The sequence below is a fragment of the Haemaphysalis longicornis genome, unplaced genomic scaffold (assembly GCF_048455015.1).
Source record: "Haemaphysalis longicornis isolate Haplotype H1 unplaced genomic scaffold, Haemaphysalis longicornis Haplotype H1 scaffold_2, whole genome shotgun sequence".
NCBI lineage: Eukaryota > Metazoa > Arthropoda > Arachnida > Ixodida > Ixodidae > Haemaphysalis > Haemaphysalis longicornis.
The window spans coordinates 196,686,002-196,692,749 of record NW_027526295.1 but is presented as its reverse complement, the minus strand read 5'-3'; positions in this window follow the sequence as shown (position 1 = coordinate 196,692,749).

The following is a 6,748-nucleotide window of genomic DNA, read 5'->3' as shown; positions in this document are numbered from 1 at the left end:
ACTATGGTAGCAGTAGAGAATGTACACACACACACACACACACACACACACACACACACACACACACACACACACACACACACACACACACACACACACACACACACACACACACACACACACACACACACACACACACACACACACATACACACACGCGCGCGCGCGCGCGCATTTTGTGCACCGTTTGAAAGCTCCTTCTTAAGACCTCAAAAAATTTCGCCTTAACATTCATAAAATTATGTTCCCCTCCCCCCTCCCCCAATAAATCATGCAAAAACACATAAATACTCGATTGCCTTACCAAATCATGTTACTTTAGCCAAACATATTTGAGCGAATGGATCATTCTACGTAATTGCGTAATAGGACGAGTGCGATACATAATTGTACACTGGACCTACTAATGACTGTTGCCAGTTGGTGACTGCAATGAAAATGTGTGACGAAATATTACGTACATATCGCTTTGGTAGGCTTATCGCTTTCACTCTTTCCATCGTTGCCAGCCCCCAACGTCAGTCAAGCACGCCTTCCTATAAATCGCTGTATTCAGTGTTGGTTTCGACAGTATTACAGGTAAAATTCATTGATTGATCCAACCGAATGTAGGATTTAACGCACCGACGCAACGCAGGCAATGAGGCGCGCCGTAGTGGAGGGCTCCGGATTAATTTTGGCCACCTAGGGATCTTTAACGAGCGCCGAAATCTCGTACACACGGGCGTTTTTGCTTTTCGCCTCCATCAGAAATGCGGCCGCCGCGGCCGAGCATCGAACCTGCGACCTCGTGTTCAGCAGCGCAACGCCTTAGCCACTGGGCCACCGCGGCGGGTGGATAAAATTGACGGCACCGAAAAAGCCCTGGAATGTTGCTTATTCCGGTGGTTAATAGAAAGATTCACTGATTGCGATCGTACGGTCGCCTGTGCGATACGGGCGTCGCTGCTCTTCACTTATTACACATTTTTCTTCACGCCAACCGAGCAAGCAATAACACGGTACGAACTAGCCTACTAGTTGATCACGCGGCAATCGACGGCCGAAGCAGCGAACAGTAATCGCAGCCACAGAGGCAGTCAAAGTCGACGTCCCGCGCCTCCGTTTACAGGGAATAACGGTGAGTGTGCATCTGCGGCCAACCGGGCCACAACCTGTCATCGACTCCTCCTTGTCGTGACGGAGGTCGTTGGCGCACCGAGTTAGCCGAGCCATCGCGCACGTTCTGACCCGCGACGCTCCGGCTTCATGCGCCGTCAGCGAGCGCACGGAGAAGACGAATAGCGCCACAGAAGGAAGCGCAGGCGCACGAGACGGGAAGCGCCCGGTCGAGTGCTCAGCTCCTGCCGAGAGAATTGCGGGTGAGGCGCGCCCTTTCGAGGCCAACGAGGAAAAGGTGGCGGCGAAAAACCCCATGGCCACTATTGAATTAAGAGAAACGGGTGAAACGCATTGCTGTACTCGCGGCTGGGGTGATGTGCGTTCCAATGCCCTCTTAGGGGCGAGGTAAATTCGACTGCTGCGTTTGTTCTACGGTGAGCGAAATGCCTGAAGTCGAGTTATAAGCGCCTTCTTCGAAGGTGAACTGGCGTTAGAACAGCGCTCGAGAATAGAACGGGGTTTCGCTGTCCACAATAATAAGTTTAGTTTTCGAACGCACCCCTAAGCTCGTAGACATTACACTCTAAGGTTCGGCTTCTCTGAAGTGCATTCGAACGACCATCCACGCAGGCAACACAGGGAATTCGGCGAATAACAACAACGCACAGCCATTAGGCTCAAAAGTATGACCTGTGTGGCAACGGCACTGGGCAAAGGAGAACGTCGCGCTTGCGCTGCATGGTGTCGCAGCGGAGAGCGAACTCTTGGGACCAATCGTACGATTGACATGGTCACGCGGCGGAAATTCATTACTAGATCCATAGATCGGTTACTCAGTGCCCTGAGTTGAAGCTGAAACGTGTTACTGACTTAGAATGTGGGCCGTCGTGCGCTTCTTTGCCGAACCGTAATTTATTTATATCTCCTTTTATGTGTTGCTTCGTCGTTTTCTACGCTGAAACTATTCATTTCACTCAGTTTTCACTGATATTCAGCAATATTTTATGCCTTTTAGACTCTCGAAAAATTACCTTTATGATATTTGGTTGATAACCGCGAAGGGATTAAACAGAGGGCGGTTCCGGAAGCAGGCTGGGAAGTAGAAGTGTCCGCACTCCGCTGTAAAGCAATACTGTTGTCCAGCTCCTCCACAATGCACTCGATTGACTTATCCGTGTATACAACACACTACTTCCGGCGAATGACGATATCGAGCATTCTATTTAACTCAAGAGTTCAGCCTTCGCTGCGCCATCAAGCAATGCAAGTATGACGTTCTGCATTGAACCGTGCCAGAGAGCAGACCATATTTTTGAGTCAAATGGTACGCACATTGCTATCCTTCCCGGAATTTACGCCATAAATTGATCACTCGAGAACATGGTGAGTGTGAACCACGGGTCTTCCTTAAAGTGTATTAAGGAAAACGGTGTGAAATTCATCTTCTTAAGCCACAGAACTAATTACCGAAGCCACTTGTTTTTTTCGGTGTCATTGGTTCCTGGATAATCAAATTACTCACACTTTCCACCAAAATCAAAACTTACAATATTGTTAATACCAGGGTGTCGAACCGGATCTGAACCGAACCGAAAACCGGTGCTGAACCGGTATTTTTGCCGGAACTGAACCCGAACCCGAACCGTTATTTTTTGAGCACGCTGAACCCGAACCGGAACTGAACCGAAACGATTCGACCCTCCGTTGTTGACATCACACAGTCAGTGCAATTCAGGCCTTTTTTTCTTTCACGTACCATCAACTTCGTACCCGCGCGCGCACTTTCCCCTCCAAACAATTGAACACTATCACGCTCTACGTAACAACAGGGGAAATGTATGAGCACCAATATAGCAATGGTCTGTTGCTGCTGGAAGCGCGAGCGTAGCGCAAACTGACCAAACAAAATGTCATTCTCAGCAGCTTGCAGGGGGTATAAAACGACTTTTCCCTTCTTTAGCTGCGACTTTATTTTAGCAATCAGGCTGCAGGAGTGCTCCACTGCGCAACAGCAAAAACCCACACCCGATGAGTGCAAACTTTTTGCATTTCATAATTTGTTTAACAGGTCCGAAACCTGCAAATTGTTAATACTTGACAAGTGTGACCGCAGGAGCTGCTCAGAGGCTAAGCCGTTTTCTGCTGACCACACGTGGCCTCCATCTCCCTTCCCCACGAACGGTTTTCTGAAGTAGATGGAAATCGAGAACGTCCGTGTATCAAGATTTTGATCCACGTTTAATATCACCAGCTGGTTAAAATAAGTATGCCGGCCTGCAAAATAAGCTGCACCTCGGAGCGGAGATAAAGCACGGGGCATCAAATGCACCAGTTTTTTTTAATCTGTTTACACGGAAAACAACAAAAAAGAAAAGGCGAATCGCGTTGTTTTAAAATATTACGCAAAAAGTAAGTAAAACCAAATGAGTAAAAAAAGCACCAAAACGTGGATATTTCTCTATACTTTTCTGTGCCCTGCCTTTTACAAACAAACGTATCATCAATGCGAAAGAAGTGAGTTCCGTGGTCAGTTTTTGAGGATAGTACAGTGGAAAAGTTTCGTTTTTTACAGATACAAATAACAACAGATATGTCAGGGAAAACTGTGAAGGTACGCACTTAAAGGAGCCATGAAGACTAAATACAAGTTGGCTTTATTACAAAGACTGCTTAGTCCCGATAACAATGATACCAATATCATTGCAATCTTAGAACAAATAGCGGAGATATTAAAGAAAACGTTTGAAGCAGTCGCGACCCCCTAGCCAATTTCCCGCAACTTTTCTATGATGTCACGGAACCTTGTTTGTGCGATTGGCGGCCGCCTAACTGACCTGTCGCGATGACACATGACTGGACGTCTGTAATGGGGCCTCTAGTTCCATTTGACTGCATCACTTGAATGCTAAAGGGCAGTTAACGCACTGAAAATTATGTTTTATTGTTGGCCCGTATGATGTCATTCTTGCTCATAACACGTCACTGTGGCGCAAAATTTGAAAGTTTTTAAATACTTTTTGCTTTTTTTCCGTTAAAAAACATCTTTTGTGGCTGTAATGGAGCTGAGTGAGATACTGAATCCTAGTTCTTTCAAATTAAACGAAGTTGTATTTTCTCTTCATGGCTCCTTTAATCCCTTGGCAAGAAATTGCAGCCCTCGACCTTGTCTTGGAAGCAGAAACAGTAGTAAAGCACATGACTCGTGCAGAAAGGCAGGCCGGTACCTCACACTGTCCCATTCGCCCAGCGATCGTCTTTTCTGCTTGTTCTGCAGTTTTGTCTGTTTCAGATCTGCTTTTTTTCGAAGGTGCACTTGTACTGACTGCCCAACTCACTACATTACTTCTACTGCTCCTCGTTCCGGAGGGGAGTATTGCTGTGGACGAAATAAAGAGTGTCTACCCCAAAAAGTCCCATCTCATGATCCGCGCGTCAAATCTCCCTTACATTTTGTAACACCATAATCTGTTATCAGATTCCGCAATGTAGCAAACGGAACGATGGCCGGGGGTCAGGTGGTTCGATGGCATACTGATTGCAATGCACACATCCGGTATAGCTATCACAAAAGGAATTGCAGTGGTCAGAGAAATAATGCAGTGACTGAGCGTTAACTAAAACTTACTTTTAACAAAAGTGTGGCTAACACATTCGATAAGGCGACAGCAAACAAATTATTCAGGGTGACCAAATAATCTAATTCATTGGTAATATTTATGTGCCTGTTGTAGGACTTTTCTGTTTTGTTACAAATATAAAAAATGTGCACCATTGGTATTAAGCACTGGTATTTGAACGCGCCAGTACGCAGGCCTAAATTTAAGGCTTCAAGTTAGCGCGATGGGCGATTCCATAGCGACGATTGCAATTTCCACAAAAAAGGAAAGGGCAGAAAATATATCCCACCGTCATATCTCTTGGCGGTGGCCTTATGAATAGTCGCTAGGACAACATAAAGTCTGGGCGAGGAAGGAGGCGGTAAATCGTCGCCACTTCATCTGTTTTTCTAATACGTCGTAATTGCTAAAAGTTTGCTTGGCAATTGCGCCACTGCCCTTGGGGAACAGCAGCATTTTAAATGTTTGTTTGTATTTGGATTTGACTGTCGCTTTAAACTACTAAATGTTTTTTTCTGATTTCAGTGATAATTCACCTCGTCGAATCGGTTCGCGAAACAGTTCGGTACGTGATTTTGTCGAAACGGAACTGAATCGGAACGAAATGATTTCGCCTGAACCAGAACCTTAACCGAACCGCTATTTTTTTTCGGTTCGACACACTGGTTAAAACAGTACAAAAAGAGTAATTCCCACACGTTCTGTAAACTTCGCAACCCCGACGAAGATATTCGTATTCATGTTTGTTGCCTGCCCACTGTGGGCCTGCTCCCTACGGCATGCCAAGGAATGAGGCACACTGCGGTTGCGTGAAAGAACTCTTTACTTACATCCTCCACCTAGCTGTCGCCCGTCCGGGCATACACACACCGACACCAGCACCAAAAACACTCTGCGTCCAGACCCCCAGTCCCCGCACGCGGTTCTTCACCACCACCGCCCACTCCTTCACCCCACTAGCGCCATCCCTCGGGCGCCGGCATCTCCAAGTCTTGCGGCCCGGTAGCCGCACGGCAGGCGAGGAGGGCAAGGAGAGGGAGCTCGCGGCGAGGGGCTCCGGGCAACACCCTCTAGGCTAGAAGGTGTCGTGCCAAGGCGCTCCCCACATCTCTCCCCCCCTCAAACGCGGGATACGGGTCCATCATTAAAGATTGTCCTCGGGGTCCTAGTGCAGGTAGAACCGCTGGTCGGCACCTGGGGCCGCCCTGTGCGGCTGTGGGTGGGACGGCACCCTCCAAAGTGTGGCAGCATGCCGCTCTGTCGCCATCCCCACCACGTAGGCGTCCGCCGGAGCACCTTCTCGGCGGCCCGGCGCAGGATTCTCAGCCAGGTTTATCTCGATATCACCCCGGTCCCGCATCTCCGCTGCTCGGTGCCGGAACCGGAGACGCCGCCATGAGCCCGGGGCAAACCCGGTTGACCGGCGCTTGCAGAGGCTCGAAGCACCAGAGAGAGCTGTAGGCCCTGCGCCCACCGGCACCTCCACGCCAGGGTTACAGCTCCGCGATGAGCTCAGCAGGCCTCCAACCCATAAACACGACTCCGCCGTGGACCAGGAGGCGAACCGGAGCCGCCTCAAATCTCCCAAGGGCACCAGGACCCCCGGACCGTACAACTCCCGGGTCGAACCAGGAAGGCCCTCTGCTCGGCAGGCCCGGGCCGGACTCGCAACGGCCAGGCACGAATGTATCACCCCGCACCACCAGGCCGGTGGCGAGAAGCTCCCGGGTCGCACCGGGAGGGTCCGCTGTCGGCAAGCCCAGGCTGGCATCGTAACGGCCACGCACAAAACCACGCCTCGCACCACCACACACGTGGCGCGATGAAGCTTGAAGCGGTGACTGTGTTGCGCTGCGGGTTGCTCCGTGGTAGAACCGCGTGAGACTCCGACCCGTGGGGGTAGACACTACCGTACCCTCAGGTCGTAACGATGGGTGCGAACCCTATCGCCGGCCGTTTTGTCATTAGAAGCGGGACTCCCACCTTCTGGTTCCGCTACCACCTGTTCGTCATCGCCAGTGCGAACATGA